At 36.1% G+C, this 18,423-nt stretch overlaps 1 protein-coding gene and 1 long non-coding RNA gene across 3 annotated transcripts in view; one reads left to right on the plus strand and one right to left on the minus strand.

Moving 5' to 3' along the window:
- Positions 1-18,423, minus strand: part of SCML4 (Scm polycomb group protein like 4) — a 179,779-nt gene that overhangs the window by 29,008 nt on the left and 132,348 nt on the right. The window lies entirely within an intron of this gene.
- Positions 1-18,423, plus strand: part of LOC127562057 (uncharacterized) — a 31,623-nt gene that overhangs the window by 1,632 nt on the left and 11,568 nt on the right. Inside the window, exon 2 of the long non-coding RNA XR_007953598.1 lies at positions 5,349-5,510. This is a non-coding gene — a long non-coding RNA (uncharacterized LOC127562057). The remainder of the gene's footprint in view (positions 1-5,348; positions 5,511-18,423) is intronic.

The raw sequence follows: 18,423 nt of genomic DNA on the forward strand, positions 1-18,423 counted from the left end.
AGCACATTAAGACTCAAGGACAAAAATTTCATGTAGCTAGTGTACTTCTTTTGTAAAATTGAAAGTGTAAATTGTACACTTTTAAGGGACATTAACTCCAAGTATAAGCATTATCTATTCAATGATGCATACAAGAAAAACATTTTTTAAATCTATCAAGAACAGGAAGCACAGTCACTCTCATCTGTTGAATTACCTCTTTTAAAAATGTTAAATGGAAATGTCTATTTTTCTAAATACTCTTTGCATATCATCTAGAGGTCCAGTTTGGAGAGACAATAGATTCTGATAGTTTTAATGATTAAGTAGCTTGTGATAATATACTTTACTTGCATAAAACTACATTATAAACTGTTTTTTAAAAATATTGTAGTTTCTACCTTCACAGCATCTCTCAAACATGTTCCCTTCTCTCTATTAACACAGCCAATTCGTGGTAAAGGTCTTCATCAACTGGTAAAGGTCTTCATCAACTAATGTGGGGACTATAGCAATAAGTCCTCTGGTTTGTCTCCCCGTCTTTCCCCAATCCAGTCTGATTTTTTTTATCTTCCTACTTATTAAGCTCCAGGGGATTCCCTATTGTTTTGAAAATCAATAAATCTTCTGTTTGACTTTTGAAACCCTGCACAACCTAGTCTCTTATCACTTTTCTAACCTTCTCAGACTTTAATCTCCTTTCCATCCTATCCACTATATTTAGTGATCCAGAGACTCTGGACTCCTACACTACATTGTCTTCCAACTCCATGACATTGATAGCTCTGAAGCCTGGAATTCTCTCATTCCTCATTATTCCTTCCTGTCTTCCCTCTCTTTCTTTAAGATTCAGTTCAGATTTAACTTTCAGTAAGAAACCTTCCTCCAGGCCTTCCCAGCTTTAGTGCATTCCCTCTGATATTACTTCCCATTTACACTGTATGTATATAACTTCTATGAGCATAGTTATTTGTATGTTGTCTTCCTCATTAGAATGTGAGATCCTTGCCTCCCTCTTTCTTTTTAACCCTTGTACATAGTGTATGTGCCTGGTATTTACTAAATACTTAGTAAATTCTTGTTGTTGATCATAATGATGAGGTAATTATTATAATAAGTGTTATTATTCCTATTTTCTAACTTGGGCTCAGGAACATTAAGTTCAATTCATTTTATTTAACATTAAACACACTGTAAAAGGCTACAAAACTATTAATGTCAGAGCCAAACTAGGCTTTTTGTCACCACTGTATGCTAGCATGAATACAAGTATGTAGATATATTTTTGTTATTAAGGCTTATTTGTCCCACAATGGTACAATAATGTCCTTTAAATTAATTGTAAACAATGTATCTTGATCCTTGAAGGTTCATTTGCCTCTTTTTTTGTTGAATCTATTCTCCAAGATGAGAAGAGAAAATTCTCAGGGAAAATCTAAGCGGAGTCTTGGGTAGAGATGCATTTCAGATAGCTTCCAAGGGAAATGGCTTTGATCCTCGAGGCAGCAAAGGGTGACAGGAGTAGCACTGGCTCCAGATGCTGGGAGGACAGCTCCTAATTTGTTTCAGCATCCCTCTGCATATTTTACTATCTAGTAAGATTTGTTGTTGCTGTTTTTGTTATAATCAGGTTTAAGAGAGGGTGATGAGAAAGAGGTGCTTTGGCAGCAATGTAAATGCCATGATTGGTGTGGCCTCCCAGCTCTCCTAACTCTGGGAGCAATATATGAGAAGAGAGAGGGAAGAAGAGAGGAGAGAAGGGGAGGAAAGGAGAGAGGATAATAAATATTTTAGGGACTGTACAATTTTAGGCACCCACTGGACCAGAATAAAAGGCAAAAAAGAGAAATAAAGGGAGGAGAAGAGAAAGAAAGAAGGAAAGAAAAGAAAGAAAAGGGAAAATTCTGTTTACTATCCAATAGAATCAAATAAGAAATGAAAAAAAATGACCAGAAACCTAGTATGTCAAAGCATGCAGGGGTCCTCAAACTTTTAAAATAGGGGGCCAGTTCACTGTCCCTCAGACTGTTGGAGGGACGGACTATAGTAAAAACAAAAACTTTGTTTTGTGGGCCTTTAAATAAAGAAACTTCATAGCCCTGGGTAAGGGGGACAAACGTCCTCAGCTGCCGCATCTGGCCCGCGGCCGTAGTTTGAGGATCCCTGGAATCATTAGATTTTAGATTAGATTATTTAAATTTAGATTATAGACTTTAGAGGTGGTCAAAGATCACCAATTAGAATGACCTCATTTTACAGATAAGGAAACTGAGGTCCAGAGAGCTTAAATGAATGAATTTAAATGAATGAAAAGTATTTACTAAACATTTACCTTGTGCCAAGCCCTGTGCTAATCATTGGAAATGCAACTATAGAAGCAAAAACAGTTTCTGCTTTCTTCCACTTAAAAAAAAAGAAGATTGTATTGATATATTTTACATCACCCATATTTCCCCCTGTACTTTTCACCCTCCTCTTCCAGAAAGAAGAAAAAATATACAAAACCAATCAATACATCATAAAAATCTGATGTCACTTCCTTCATGGGGGCAAGAGGAGAAACGGTTTTTTTTTATGTTTCTTCTTTGAGGCCATGCTTATTCTTTGTAATTTTACAATGAACACATTTGATTGTTTTGTAGTTGTTCTTTCACTTTACATTGTAGTCAATATACATTATTCTCTTGTTTCTGATAATGTTTATATAATTCTCTTCTTGCTTGTCTGTATTTATTATTTTTCTTTTTTTCTTATAAATCTCTAATATTCCATTGCGTGCATATAATGTAATTTAAGTCATTTCTCTAGTTGATAAATTTCTATTTTATTTCCAATTCTTTGCTACCAAAAGAGTGTTGCTATTATAAACATTTTAGTCTATTTAAAGACATTTCTGTTAATGTCTTTCATGTAGTATATGCCCAATGGGGCAATCTCTGGGTCAAGAGATATTAACATTTTTAATCATTTTATTTGCATAATTACAAAGTGCTTTTCAGAATGCTGAGTCCCAATTCATAGCCAGGAGCTAACATTCCAAAAAGGGAGATGACACATAGAGGGAAATGTGGTCTTCAGAATGGATATTTTTGACTTGAAAAGTTACTAGGATGATAAGACTACAAAGAATAGACTGACAAGCCTTTTCCAAAGCTGGAAAGGTATGAAGAAAAGAGGAGATCTATGGGAATCAGAAAGGTGGCTGGTCTTGGTAGCAAAGTCAAATCAGGAGTTATGAATTTTGGGTGAGAGGCAGAGGTTTGGGAGAATTTTGGAAAAAAGGATGAAATCTTCCTAGCCTTTCTGGCTCATCTTCAAGGCAGCTAGTGCAAAGATGACCAGGGAGCTAGATTACTTGTGTGCACATCTAGTGCACAAAACCTCAGGTCTTACTGACTCCATGATCCAATGCTCTATCCATTATACCACACTGCCTCTTCTAATGCCCTTCTATACATAGAAGTACCAGTGAGATTCAGAGATATGTCAAAGTTTGAATGTCAATATAGATAATTTACCAGACTATCCAAACATTTGGAAAAAAGTAAATTTTATTCTGGGTAAGATATATAGAATAAAATGAAGGGCATGAACTATATGACATCAAAGTCTTTTCTAGCTCTAAATTCTGTGATCCTCAGAAAGGACTATGACTTTTTTTCTGAATTGAGAAGAAATATCCAAGCCTAGAAAGAGCATCCTCATATGACATCAAAGTCCTTTCTAGCTCTAAATTCTGTGATCCTCAGAAAAGACTATGACTTGTTTTCTGAATTGAGAAGAAATATCCAAGCCTAGAAAGAGCATCCTCATCTTTTCACTAATAAATGTAAACCTTGAACATTACATGTCTAAAATGCTTATCCATAACAATTAAACACAAATCATGACTGAATGTCAAAGTGACTACAGTGTGAGGCTAATGGTAGACTAGGTCAAGGGGATAAATAAGGGAAAAAAGAGAAATTTACACAACAGCTTTATTACATGTTTAAAAGAAATAGCAAGTTGTACTAATGGATTTGTAGTTTCATGTGTAATCATATTTTAAATTATATTCTGTTATAGAAATACTGTTTCATTTCATAAATTAAAAATAAATTAAAAAATAAAAACAAAAAAATTACTGAGTCATAAATCTGTATCCATATCTCCTTCCTCCACCTAGTCATTTTAGGTAATATTTCTCCTTGTGGAGAAATAGCTTTCTTATTCAGAATATTTCCAAGGAAGAAAACACTCATTTTTATCATTAACTCATTCTTGTTCGATACATCTCATTGGATAAAAAAGTTCTTAAAGTTACAGATCCATGGGATGTTAAGAAGAAAAAGAAGTGATAGAGATCTGGATTCTTAAGCTCAGCAACCTCATTTTACAAATGAGAAAAATGGAAACTCCAAGAGGTTGTGACTTGTCCAAAACAAGCAGATAATTAATGACAGGGGCAGGACTAGAATTAGATCTCTTGATTTGAAGTCTCCTTCCACTACCTCTGTCTGTCTCTTTTTATTTAACTCTTATCTCGCTCATCCATAGTCACTCCACAAAAATTTATTAAGTACTTACTGATCAGACACTGTGCTATCCACTAGGAATACAAAGAAATACTCTACCTTCAATAGGGTTCAATAACATGCAAACAATTATGTACATACAATGTATAAACAGAGTAGATAGAAGGTAACCATAGAGAGAAGGCCAGAAAATATCTCTTTCTAAAGAGAATAAAGTAAGCCTTGAAAGAAACCAGGAGGTAGAGGTGAGGAGGAAGAACATCCCAGGCCTGTCAAACAACATGGAAAAGGCAAGAAGTTGGGAGATATAAGAAATGTCAACACGATCAATGTTGGTTTTCAGTGGACATAGAGGAAGTAGAAGGGAGTAAAAGGCTACAAAGGTAGAAGGGACCCAGAGCCATGAGTGCATATATATATATATATATATATATATATATATATATATATATATATTATACACATAGACATATATGTCTTTTTATTTTGCCATTCATTTTAAAAAAAATTTTGAGAACTAAATTCTTAATAGCCTCTCCCCCACCCATTGAGTAGGCAAGAAATATGATATAAATGCAGGATGAAGACTTACTCAATGTGCATTTACATTATCCCCCATCCCATAGGCTTTTCATAACAAATGCTTAAGACAATTTAAAAAGAAAATTGAATTTTCAGCTTGATAGAGAATAATGAAGATAGGCACACCATGGAGAAATGAGGCAGGGGCAGCGGATATGTGGTTGGGTTGTGTGGGCTCCTTGACTGAGAGCCATGTGCCTGTTCAGTAACACAGCAACCACACAAGCCTGTTGACAGGACTTGAACTTTCAGTATCATTTTTCTCTCCAGCGGTTACAAAAAGATGCCTTCCTGATTCAATTCAGCTATCCTGCCACCCTAACTACTCCCATTAAATCAAAAGGAAGCCAATCAAGCCGCTCTTGTTCAAGCCCATTTAATTATTGAGGACAACTCCAGGAAATCTAAGCCACGTCAGCTGAATCATAAGGGGTATGTATATGCTTGAGTGTGTCCTCTCTGTCTCTGTCTCTGTCTCTCTGTCTCTGTCTCTCTGTCTCTGTTTCTCTTTGTCTCTGTTTCTCTCTCTCTCTGTGTCTCTCTATCTGTCTGTCTGTCTGTCTCTCTCTGTCTCTGTTTCTCTCTCTCTCCTCTCAAAATCTTGATCTACTGGGGAGAGATGATGATGCTAGCAAATCATTGCCTCTTTTCTAAGAACAATCTGCTTTGGTATGATATCCAACAGAATGATTGAACAGAAAAAAACCAAAATCCCAAATAGCCACAACTGAATGTGACTGCTGGTATTTCCAGGATCAACCTCTGACAATCCTTGGAAGCACAACAATGACTAATTTCAGTAATTTTTTTAAAACTGTGATTCACAATCTTATATGGAGTCTTGTAACTGAATGTGGGGGTTACAAAATCATGATTTATTATCAGTAAACATTTACTTTGTATACTTATTTTATATACCTACATATCCAGGGTCATATAAAAATTTCTTGGACAAAAAGGGGTTGCAAGTGAAAAAATTTAAAAAGCCCTTCTCTATATCACTACTAAGCTTGGAGTCCCAGAATCTAAGACCATCTAATCCAACCATTTGCATGAATGCTTGAAGATATCCAGTGATGGAGAGTTCATTACTTTAATAAGACAGCCCCTTCTGCTTTGAATAGCTCTTAGATATACAAGAACAGTCCATGATAGGGGGGAGGGATTTCCTCCTCTAAAAAAAGTTGTAAAAAAATTGTCTACTTAAATCCTTCATATTGAGAATGAAAGAATGCACTTTAGAATTGGGCACACTTACTCCAAGTCAAGAGCTATGTTGTGTTTAGGAGCCCAAACTTTCTATATGGTTGCATGTTCCACAAAGATAATATCAAAGCTTCATATAAACTGGGTGTTATCCTCCCTCCTGGACATAATCATGACCACAGCCACAAGGAAAATCCTTTTTTCTAGGTCTTGACAGCAGCAAGAACAACCTTCTCATCCAGGAATCCCCTTTTAATAAATGTTTTCTGGTCATTGTCCTGGTGTGAAAAGAATCAGAAATGGGGTATCTGACTATGTGGATATAGAAGATTCAAAAGAAAGAGACAAAAGGAAAAAGAAAGGGCTGGATGAGAAAGTAATCAAGAAAGTATGCAAGAAACAGAATATCTATGGGAGCCAAAAGGTTGGCTCCATTTCAGCCAAGGGAATTTTCTTTATTTCCCTTAGTTGGTTGGTTACAGATACGCCTGCAAATCATTGATGTCCTTCCATTTATTTTCATGAGATTAGAAAAGCCCATTAAATTAAATCAAATGAAACCTAAAAGAAAGATTTGGTGGGGAAATCATCACAGCAATACTTTTTTTAAAAATAGTATTTCTAAAACTAGAAATAAAGTACATATGTTTTGATTGAGGCATGGCTGAACAAAATTGTGATTACACATGCAATGAATATTATTGTACTATATAAAATATCAAATAGAGAGAATGTAAAGAAATCTGGGAAGACCATGGAAAAAATACTGAATTTGAAGTGATGGAACCTAAGTCAAATCCCACTTCTGCTATTTACCACCCAAGTGACCTTGGAAAAGTTATTTTTTCCTATTTAGACCTCAGTTTCTTCACCTATAAAATTAAGAAGTTGGACTGGAAAGTTTCTTAGGTGCTTCTCAGGTCCAAATTTATGATTCTTTAGATAATATGAACTGATGCACATTGAAGCAAGTAGAACCAGGAGTGACAACACACAATTACAATGATATAAATTTTAAAAACCCAACACAAAATGACAGCTGAACTCAGAATACTTATGACTAATAATGATCCCAGAGGTCATATGACTTAAAAAACCAGATCTGGGAGAAGTCAACTAACACAGTTGCTGTACTGGTCCATTTAATTTGATTCTTTTTCTTTGTTGTTTCTTTGTTGTGGTGGGAGTGGGGCATAATAGGGAAGAGGAAGATATAGGGAAATGATTGTATTGTAAACAACATAAAAATATCAACATTTTAAAAGGAATTATTGAAGGAGATGAGCTAAGATGGCACAGAAAAGCCAGGAAATTGTCTGAGCTCTCCCCAATTTCCCTTGGAAACAACATTAAATCAAGACTCTATATGGATTCTGGAATGGCAGAACTCACAAAAAAAGGTAAGGAAACTTTAGAAAAGTCTGTCTCACTTGGGTAAAAGGGGAGGACACCCCACTGCAGCAATGTCCAGACAAGGCAGGGGAAACAGTCACAGCACAGGTCAGCAACCGAGGTCTCTTGATCCTGGCACAGCAGGACACCAATGAGGTCTCCAGCACAGACAGCAAATGATAGCCCCAGAACTCTGGAACAACAGGTGCAATGAGGGCAGGACATCGCAGTGCCATGGCCAAGTTGAAAATTACTTGAAGCTTTGGTATAGAAGGCCAGTGACCAGGCCTCTAGTCCCAAACATAAGAAGCTTGGGACAGTGCTCTCTGTGCCCCTGGAGCAGAGCCCAACTTTAAAAATCATGAAATAAGCCAAAAAAATTGAATAAGAAACAGAAAAGAAGCTTATCTATAAAATTACTATGGTGACAGGGGAGATCAGAATACAAATTTAAAGAGGACAACACTGTCAAAATGCCTACATGTGAAGCTTCAAAGGGGAATATGAATTGGTTTCAAGCCCAAAAAAATCCTCTTTGAAGAGCTCAAAAAGGATTTTAAAAATGAAGAGGTAGAAGAAAAATTAGGAAAAGAAATGAGAATTATGAAGGCGTATTATGAAAAAATAGTTAATAGTTTGGAAAAGGAAGCACAAAAATTGAAGAGAAAAAGCCCTTAAAAATAAAATTGGCCAAATGGAAAAGGAGGTACAAAAGCTAATTAAAGAAAATAATTCCTCCAAATTAGAATTGGTCAAGTAGAAGCTAATAACTCTATGAGACATCAAGAATCAGTTAAACAAAATCAAAAGAATGAAAAAATAGAAGGAAATGTAAAATACTTCATTGGAAAAACAATTGACTGGAAAAAAGATCCAAGGGAGAGAACTTAAGAATTATTAGATTGCTGGAAGGCCATGATAAAAAAAAAAAAGAGCCTGAATAGAATCTTTCAAGGAATTATCACACTGTCCTGATATCCTAGAACCAGAGAGTAAAATAGTCATTTAAAAAATCCACTGATCACCTCGTGAAAGAGAACCCAAAATAAAAACTTCAAGGAATATTGTAGCCAAATTCCAGAATGATCAGATCAGGAAAAAATACTGTAAGCAACCAGAAAAGGAGTTTTAGTTAAAGTAGATGCAACATTAATCCAGATGCTAAAAACACCAGTGCATTTAATGTTACTCTAAATTCTGCATATGATAAAATTGTAGGCAAAATGTACTATGTACTGAGAAAACAAGCTCCCCCCCCCACACACACTCAGCACATATACATATATACCTTTCATGAGTTCCCTATTGAGCAAGATGAAGGGGGGAAATATTTGAATGAAGGCTTTCTGCTTGTTACCTTATCCCTCAATAGTTTCCCGCATCCTTTTGTTTAAGATTCACTGGCTTTCCTTGGGAAATGATTTTCTGTCCTTTCATGAAATTGCTCTGCGTGGCTGGACTTAATAGCCACATTTCAGCTGGCAATAAACCCCCCAAACAACTGATCAACGTCCAAATGAAGGGTTTGTTCACAGTTCAGCTGGTTGAGCTGTTTGCTGTGGCTACAGCACTCTAACTCTTCAGCTCAGAAAGGGGCGGGGGGAATATCTGTCTGTCTATGTATCTCTATGTTATATGTGTGTGTATGTGGGTGTGTGTGTGTGTATATATATAATATATATACACACACACCCACATACACACACACACTTAGACACACACACACACACACACACACACACACACACACACACCACCTTTCTTAAAAGAGCTCACCAAGAAAATTCTGTGATTTTTCATTGAATCAAATAAGAGATCTCCAGGCTAGAGCATTTCATGATGTCAGGGATACATCTGTGATTTTTTCTGTTAGAAGCCCTGACTCCCCATTCCCCGAGGAGGTCACCCCAGTGCTTCCCTTTAAGCACTAACTATATCACTTACCTTAGACAACAAAATTCTAAATTCCCTCCCAGTCAGCTGGGGTAGACAGTCTTCCAGTGTTTAGCACAGGCACAGAACTCAGGAAAATAGACACGAGACCCTTCTGGCATGGACCTTTAAGTAGACATCTAACCTGATTGCATAAACCAGGCATATTTCTTGTCTCCTATTCAATGGAGCTCTCTGGATTCTTCCAACTCTTTAGGGGCTTCTCTATCCATGCCCCCTGGCCCTTGCTGTCTCTCTAATAAAAACCTATCGTGGTTTTTTTTTTTTTTTTTTTTTTGCCATGAGTGGCTTCTCCCCTCATCCCCATGTCCCTTCATGGCCTTTTGTTTCATCCTTTCCTAGGTCAAAGAGCACTTCAGGTTTCATTACCTATAGTGTTTTATCATTTTATTTGCTTCAATTACATTTCCCATTAACTTTTTCTCAGAACAGTATAGATTTTCTTTTTAAGCCTGTCTCCTTAGCTCAAATCATTCAGTGTTGGACTTAACCCAGTGACCCCTTTCTATGTCTAAGTGCTATCATATTTTCTCACATAATAGGGAGACCAGAAAGCAACATACAATTTTAATCTGTCTGACCTCTGAATTTCCTCCACCCTGAACACTCATGTTCTTGCCTAAAGTCTTATTTTAAGGCTCTGATGGGATAAGTTGTAGGGAGGGAGGAGGAGACTTTTCAGACAGGGTTGGTGTAAAATGTAATACATTTTTGAAGTGATGGAACAAACTTTTCTTCTATGAGATGGTTCTTCATAGCTCTTCCCCCAAATGAGCTAAGGGAGGGAAGATATCTAGTAATGCCTTCTCTCTTGATATTTTTTCTTCTGTTTTGTATATATCTTGTTTGTACAAAATTGACGGCATGTTGTCTCTCTCTCCTACCTTCTTCTCTTAGATTATAATTTCCTTATAGCACTGGTTTTGCTCTTTTCTGTATCTCTAGTACTTAGCACAGTACCTGGCACTTACTAGATGCTTAATAAATGCTGCTTTTTGATTTGACTAGTTCTGCAATTTCTTATGTTTATAGTCAGGAAGCTGTCACCTCTGCCACAAAGACTCCCCTAGTTCTCTCCTCTCTCCATTCCCTGAGGACCCACCCTCAGCTGTTAGCCCAAGTCAAAGGCAACATCCAAGGTAAGATGTAGTCTTCCTGCTTAAAGGGAAGCAGTGGAATGGTCTCCTCAGGGAATGGGGACAGAATGAGGAATCAAGGCATCTAACAAGCAATACATGGATACATCCCTGACATCATGGAAATGTCCCAGCTTGGAGACCTCTCATTTGCAAGATTGCAAAGGCACCCTGGACTAATTCTTAAAAGAAACTAGACTCCTTGGGAAGCAGCAAAACCTATGTCCCATGGTTGAAGATATCACAAAAATTAGGAGAATTTCCACACCCACACATTGAAATTTTGATTGAAACTGGACTGTCCAAAAAAGGAAAAAGGGGACATCCTTGGTATGTTACTCTTGGAATTCTCCTACTAAGAGATCTGATTCATAGGAATTAAGCAGAAGAGAAGGGTTTTGAACCTGGCTCATCTGATTCCAAAGCAGGTCAATTAGTTATAAACATTTGTTAAACCCATGCAATTTTCCTTTTCACACAGTAGGGATTAAAAATATGGTGTCCCCCACAATCATATAAAATCATATAAAATTTTTGAGTCTTTCTTCATACAAGAGAAGTCTGAATTATTGTAGTATTAAAAGATAAAATGTTAATATTATATAATATAACACATATATTTTATGCATTTCTGAGTTTCTAAACTTTTTCTGTATTGTCTACTAACCTTCATGTTTCATCTATGGTTTTGGCAAAACTATCCAAAAATTTCCATTTAATTTCTTATGCTGATTCATGATACATCAAAAATACAATGAGGAAAGTTGCAATGTGAAAGAGATAATTATTATATGCTAGGTACTGTGCTAAGTATTGGAGATACAAAAAAAAGTAAAAATAGTCCTAGCCCAGGCTAACATTCTAATGGAGGAGATAGTAAGCAAACATCTGTAAAAAGATAGACATAGATATACATACACAAGGCCAATTGGAGAAGATCTTAGAGGCAAGTCACTAACTAGATATCTTCCCTCTTTCTGCCCAGGTAATCTAGACATAATAAGTTTTCTTTTCACTATAATGAGCATGAGTTGAATTTATCATTTGAAGGAACAAAATCCTTTTGTAAGGCAAAAAAAAAGACCCCAAACTTATGTATTGTGAATAATCACTTCTTAATTTATCTGTTTTCAGAAATGGATTTTCATGTACTGGTTTTCTTAAAAATTAGAACAGTCCACTAAGAAGAATCTGGGTGAAGTGTGCTTTCTATTTCTTCATGAATCGGGAAACAACTTTACATGTAATTGGAAAAATAACAATATTAAAATAAAGAAAAAATTTTAAAAAGAATGGGAAACAAAGAGAATCTAGGTGGTTCAATACAGGTAGAGCATTGACCCTGACATCAGGATGAAATGAGTTCAAATCTGGAATCTAGGTAGTACAATACAGATAGAGCACTGGCCCTGACGTCAGGATGAAATGAGTTCAAATCTGGCCTCAGGCATTTACTTAACAGCATGATCCTGGCCATTATATTACCCCATTGCCTCCAGAAAAGATGGGGAAACAGGGGCAGAACAAAGTGACCTGTCTAAGGTAACATCCCTAATTAGTAGTGGAATCAAGAATGGAACAGCCCTAGTGAATGACATTTTCTATTAGATGATATTGAACAAAAATCTATATGCTTGCACCTGCCCCCAGTCAATGATCTGCTTTAACAATTACTGTGATCTTTCTGCTTCATTAACTTAGTTATCATTCTTCCCTTGATTCCTTCATCTTTTCCTCTGCAACTGGCTCCAGAATGGTTAATTCTGACACACACATGCATACAAACATACATACACAAACACACACTCTCAGATGGGGACATCAGTAAGCTCCTCTATGATCCCTTCAAGGGCCTCATATATACACATTACTCTGTGTACCATTAAGATTCAAACCCATAATCAGTCATATTTCCTAACTTTCTAATAAAGTCCTCCCCTCCCCATTACACCCCTTCTCATTTCAGACATCTTCAAACTCCCATCATGAGAAAAGCCAGGATATAAAAAGCTCCAAAGTTAACAGCTCCTTTACCTTTCTCAATCTCCAACCCCATGAGGTGTGTGTGACAGGCTGCTTGAGTTTATACAAACCCCAAACAGCCACAGATGGTACCTGGAAACAGAGCCAAACAACTTGTTCTTCATCCCTAGGGAGCAAGAAGGGGAGTACATGCCAGAAGATGGAGATCTCTGGGATCAATCACAAGCTGCCAGAGAGCAGCAGGAATACCACCCACAAGACCAAAGTTTTATCCCTCCCCTTCCCCCATTGCCTATGATTTCAAATGGATAAGTGGCTGCATTAATCAAAAACTGAAAATCAACAGGAAATAAAACTAAGTCTCCATATTGTCAGAGGAAAGAGCACAGAATTTGGAGTCACAGACCCCGAGTTCAAATCCTATCTCTTCTGCTTCCTAACAGTAGGACATTGGGAAAGATAATTTCACTTTTTTTTTTTATTAACAGGTATAATTTATTGCTTTTCCTAATTAAAATAAGAGAAAATTCACCTTATATAAGCAAGCCTGTATGTCCTTTACAACTTCACCAACTGTTGTCAGCAGTTTCTCTCAGAGTTGATAAGATTTTGGGACCCTGACCAAATAGAAAGTCCCAAAGAATTTCTCAGATAAGGAAAACTTAAGACCACCACAGTAAATTATTATTATTAACCATTTCAAAGCAAAATATATCCAATTAAATATTTAATAGTTTCACAGTTTGTGACTACATTAAAAATTCACTAATCTAACAATATCCAGATTAAAAGAAAAATTATTTTCCTAATGATACAATAGGAACACCTTCTGAGTATCACTTTTTAAAATTACCAGCATTTCTCCTATAATGATTTCTCAAACATCACGATAATTTCACTTTTAAGGAGCTCAGGTTTCTTCTTTGTGAAATAAGTGGGTTAGACTAGGTGGCCTAAATTCTTTTCCATCTCTAAGTTTATGATCCTATAATCAAATACCAAGAAGAGCAGGAATTTAAATTTCATACATTTTATTCTTCTTGTCAAGACTTGTAGGTGTGAATGTTAAGTCTGCTTAACAGATTGGATGTGCCTGGGACTTCTGGAAGACACCATAATTATAATACTCCAAAATAGATTTATTTAGTATTTTAAGGATTAAAATATAATCACTGAACTTCTGGATCTCAGAATACCACTGAGTGGAAAGTCTTTATAAAGATAAACTCTGAAGTTTCTCCATAGATTAAGAAATATATTCAGAGAATGGAAATCAAGGTTGTGCTGATAAAGTTTAATGATCATTTTTCTGAAAAAAATGCACATGGCAAACTTTTAAGTTTACTCTGAATTATTAACACTTAAGTATAGATAATCAATAAACAATAAATCAAGCTCTAATTTGTAACTTTGCTGATTTCAAGGGTAAATGTTCACATGGAAAATTGAACAATTCTATTGCTGGTTGACACTAAAAATTTAACAACCCACTCTCTAGCTGGTTGGTGTTGGCTCTGACACATCTGGGCAAGTGGTCCTTCCAAGGGGATGCCATAACTCAGAAACAAAAGTCACTAGATAGTAATTCTAAAACTGAAGGTTTTCACCTTATAAGTCACCTAATCCAGCCCCATAAATTTACAGTTGATAATTCACATTTATATTGTACTTTAAGCTCTAAAAAGATCTTTATGTATAATAGCTCATTTCAGCCTCAGGGTAATCATTCAAAATATTGTCCCCACTTTATGGATGAAAAAAACCTGATATCCAGGGAAATTGCCTAACTCACTTGATTAGACTCATGAGTAGTAAATGTTGAAAACAGAATCCAAGTCCAGGTTTAAAGAATACTAGGTCCTATTCTAGTAGTCTAAAAATTGCACTATGTTGCCTCTTAAGATGAAGAAATGGAGGGCAAAGTAGAAGATGGAGAAGATTTCAGGTTTGGCATCAGACAAGAACTGTCTCAACTTCCGTATGACATTGGGAAAATTACCTCCCTGGGCCATAGTTACATCATCTATAAAATAAAGGGGATGGATTTAATGACTTCTTAGATCCTTTTTACTTCTAAATCTATGATTTTAGGAGAAGACTTGTTTAAAATCATGCAAATATCGAAGTCAAATCCAGTATTCCAAATGCAAACTCTCTAGCTTCACTTCTAACTGATTTTCTTTCTATCTTTATATTGAATTGACTTTTCTTCTAAATATTGCTCAACTACTTTCATCCCACAATCATTTTTTAAAATTACTGATCAGTTTAAATGTCCTTAGCAGAATTTTGTTTTTTCCTCATAGAACCCAAGAAAACATGAAAGGAGTTAGTGATTTTTTAAAAAGAAAAACAGCTTGGGGAATAGCTCTCTATGTAGTAGGCAACTAAGTAGCCAAAAATGCTAATGACATTTTTTAATTTAAATAATTACAGCCAAATATGCTTACACAGATGAGACAACGTGCATGCTTTGTGTGCTTCTATACAAATTTTGAGTGAAAAACATGACCTTTGATGTCAGAGGTGAAAGAGCAACAGAGCTTTCAGTCACCCTGCTGAACATGAAGATCAGATCAGGGATTCTTCTGAAGCAATGAAACAAACTAGGAAGCTGGCCCAGGAAAAACCTCTATATGACTGTTGGGCCTGGGGATAAGGGGTTTTGAAGGCTCTGTTGCTCTGTGATTATCCCAGTGGGGCAGAAAAACCCCAGAGAAAGAGCTATAACTCCCCCAAAACAAGGAGGATTTTTATAAACAGAGAATTTATATAGACAGAGAATGGAAATCAAGGTTGTGCTGGTAAATGTTTAATGATCATTTTTCTGAAAAAAAATGATCCTTGCCTTTGTCAAGAGACATTATAGTGGGATGGAAAGAGTGAATGTTCTAGACCAAATCTTGTATTGTGGTAGAATCAGAAAGACTTAGGTTTAAATACAGCCTAGACACTTACCAGCTTGATTTGTCCAAGAAATTTTATTTTTTTATATATAAATTATATATATTATATATAAATTATATATTTTTATATATAAAAATATAATTTTTATCTGTGAAATGGGGGTAATAAATAGCACCTACCTATTATGAGGATAAAATGAAATGACAAAGTTTTCTATAAACTTTCTATGTAAATATTTATTATTATAATAGTATTATTATATGTTGTGACCTTGGGCAAATAATTTAGTCTGGGATAGTTTCCTCCTCTCTAAAAAATGAGAGTTGAGCTAGATAACCACTGAATTCCCTTTTAGCTTGATATATGATTCTACAATATTATGCAAAACAATAGAGAACTGTCAGAATGATTTTTTCCAGCCCCCTTTCCAAAGAAACCCAAATCCCCAAAACCAAGCTACACAGATGCTATAGTGGATCAGGTAAGTGATGTCAAGAGATTACCAGCAGAGGGCAGCAGAGAGCAATATGTGGAATCACCCTGTGGGAAAAAGTAAAACTCTGTCAGTGCAAAGTTTTCTCCCTGAAAAGTAAATGAACCTAAGACTCGAGGGGGTGCTTCAGTCAGCCAAATCCTTATTGAAACTGTGAGAATTTGCATTGTGAAGTCTCTGGGATTCATGGTTGTCCATTCAAAATCTTTGTTTTGTTTTTCCTCTTCCTTTTATAAATCTGTGATATTATAAACTATATGTATGCTAGTGAGGAACTGGTACTATTTAATGTGAATGCAAGGTAAAAGATTTTTTCCCAGACTCATAGGGAGGAGTGGGATATTAGACCAAGAGGTAACTGAAAGTCTCCTCCAAAAACGTTTGGGTTTCTTTTGCTATGAGAGTCTTGGTTGCAAAGTCTATAAAGCTTTCATTACATGTGTAGAAATAGTATTTTATGCAGCAAAAAAGAGACATGGGTTTAAATTCTGCATCTAAGACTTATTAGTTACGTGACCATAGACAAGTCATATAATTTCTCAGAGACTTACGTTTCTCCTCTGCAATGTGAGAAAGGAAAGAGAAAGAAGGAGAAAGGAAGGAAGGAAGAAAAAGAGAGAGAGAGAGAAAGGAGGGATGGAGGGAGGGAAGGAGGAGGGAAAAAGGGAGAGAGGAAGAAAGAAATGGACCACAGAAAGTCTGGAAGGTTTCACTGGAGATAATAATGGCCAACATTTATATAGCATTTACTACATGCCAAGAACCGTGCTAAGCACTTTAAAATTATTTTATTTGATTCTCACAATAACCCTGGGAGGTAGATGTTATCCCCATTTTCCAGAGGAGGAAACTGAGGCCAACAAGGTTAAATGATTTGCCTAAGGTTACACAAGTTAATGTCCAAAAGGGGGATCTGAATTCAGATCTTTCTGACTCCTGGCCCAGAATTGAATCCACTTTCACCACTTAGCTGCCTGATAAGTATTAAGGGAATATCTGTCATAGTGAAAAAAACAAAAAGCAGATAGGATTGTGGGTTCTGATTGAGGTTAACAAACCCTAGTCTGTGCTTATAATTGGCCCACCAACCAGGAGAGAATGAGAGTCTGTCAGAGGCATACATATACATTTCTTTCTAGGGAGGTATGAGGAGCAAGCCTTTCCATCATCTACATGTAGCTTGAGTGTTATTGGTCCGGGACCCAGCTGGGTAGTAGAAAGGTCAGGTCACTTCCAACAGTCAAGCATTGATTTCATTTTGTTGGAGGGTTAGCTTGTCTCACCCATCAAGAGAAAATATCCCCAGTGGTTTTCTTCTCTAGCTGTGGATCCTTTAAGGATTGTTGAAGTCTTTTCTTCAAAACAAAAGGTCCCTAAGACATATTTTTGGCTTGTCTCTCCCTACCCCCTACCTTGACCCTTTTGAAATTCACCACCACTAAATTTAATCCCAGCTAGGGCCATCTTTTTTGTGTGTGTTGTGGACTGTTTTGGCAATCTGGTGTAGTCTAGACCCCTTCTCATATTTTTAAATACTTAAAATTCATAGAATGACAAAAGAAATTGGTTACATTGAAATATCTATTTTCTTCCCTTCCAAGTTTACAGATTCTCTGAACAAGAGTCTGTACATTCCAGATTAAGAACTCTGATGTAACTATTATATATGTGTATCTCATCAAGGCAATACTTAATAACCTTTAATTTACCTGAAAATACATGTTTTCTATTAAATCAATCCACTATGTAGCCAGTAGAATTTAACAATCGCTCTACAAATTTCAGCTGTCCTGAGATGTGAACGCAAGTAGAAGGAAGGGAAATATCTTTTGTCTTTTTTCCAAAACTCCTCACTGTGTAGGAACATATTTCCTTAGGGCTTCAAACAGAGTGCCTGACACTTTCCATTTGAAAGCAGCCAAGAAATTACTCAGGGATTAAAAAGGAAAAGAATCTATTTTAAATTCTTGCATTAACCCAGACTTCTATCTAGAGAATCATTTCCCCTCTTCCAGCTCATTATATATATATATATATAAAACCTATGTGCAAATACTACAATTAAGCATAATGATCTAATTGGGATGTACAATAGTTTGCTCCTAAATGAATTTTTATAGGCAGAGCTAAGCTTTAGCACTTGGATTCTAACTTCAACCTTAAAAACTCTATGGTTCATACTATAGTGGGATTCTGGGTCTATTTTGGTTCAAGAAACAGCTTTAGTGTGGAGTAGTAGTCTCCATAAAGGGGTATACAAAAGCAGGGATATGAC

This window comes from Antechinus flavipes, chromosome 4 (genome assembly GCF_016432865.1).
Source record: "Antechinus flavipes isolate AdamAnt ecotype Samford, QLD, Australia chromosome 4, AdamAnt_v2, whole genome shotgun sequence".
In the NCBI taxonomy this organism is placed as follows: domain Eukaryota; kingdom Metazoa; phylum Chordata; class Mammalia; order Dasyuromorphia; family Dasyuridae; genus Antechinus; species Antechinus flavipes.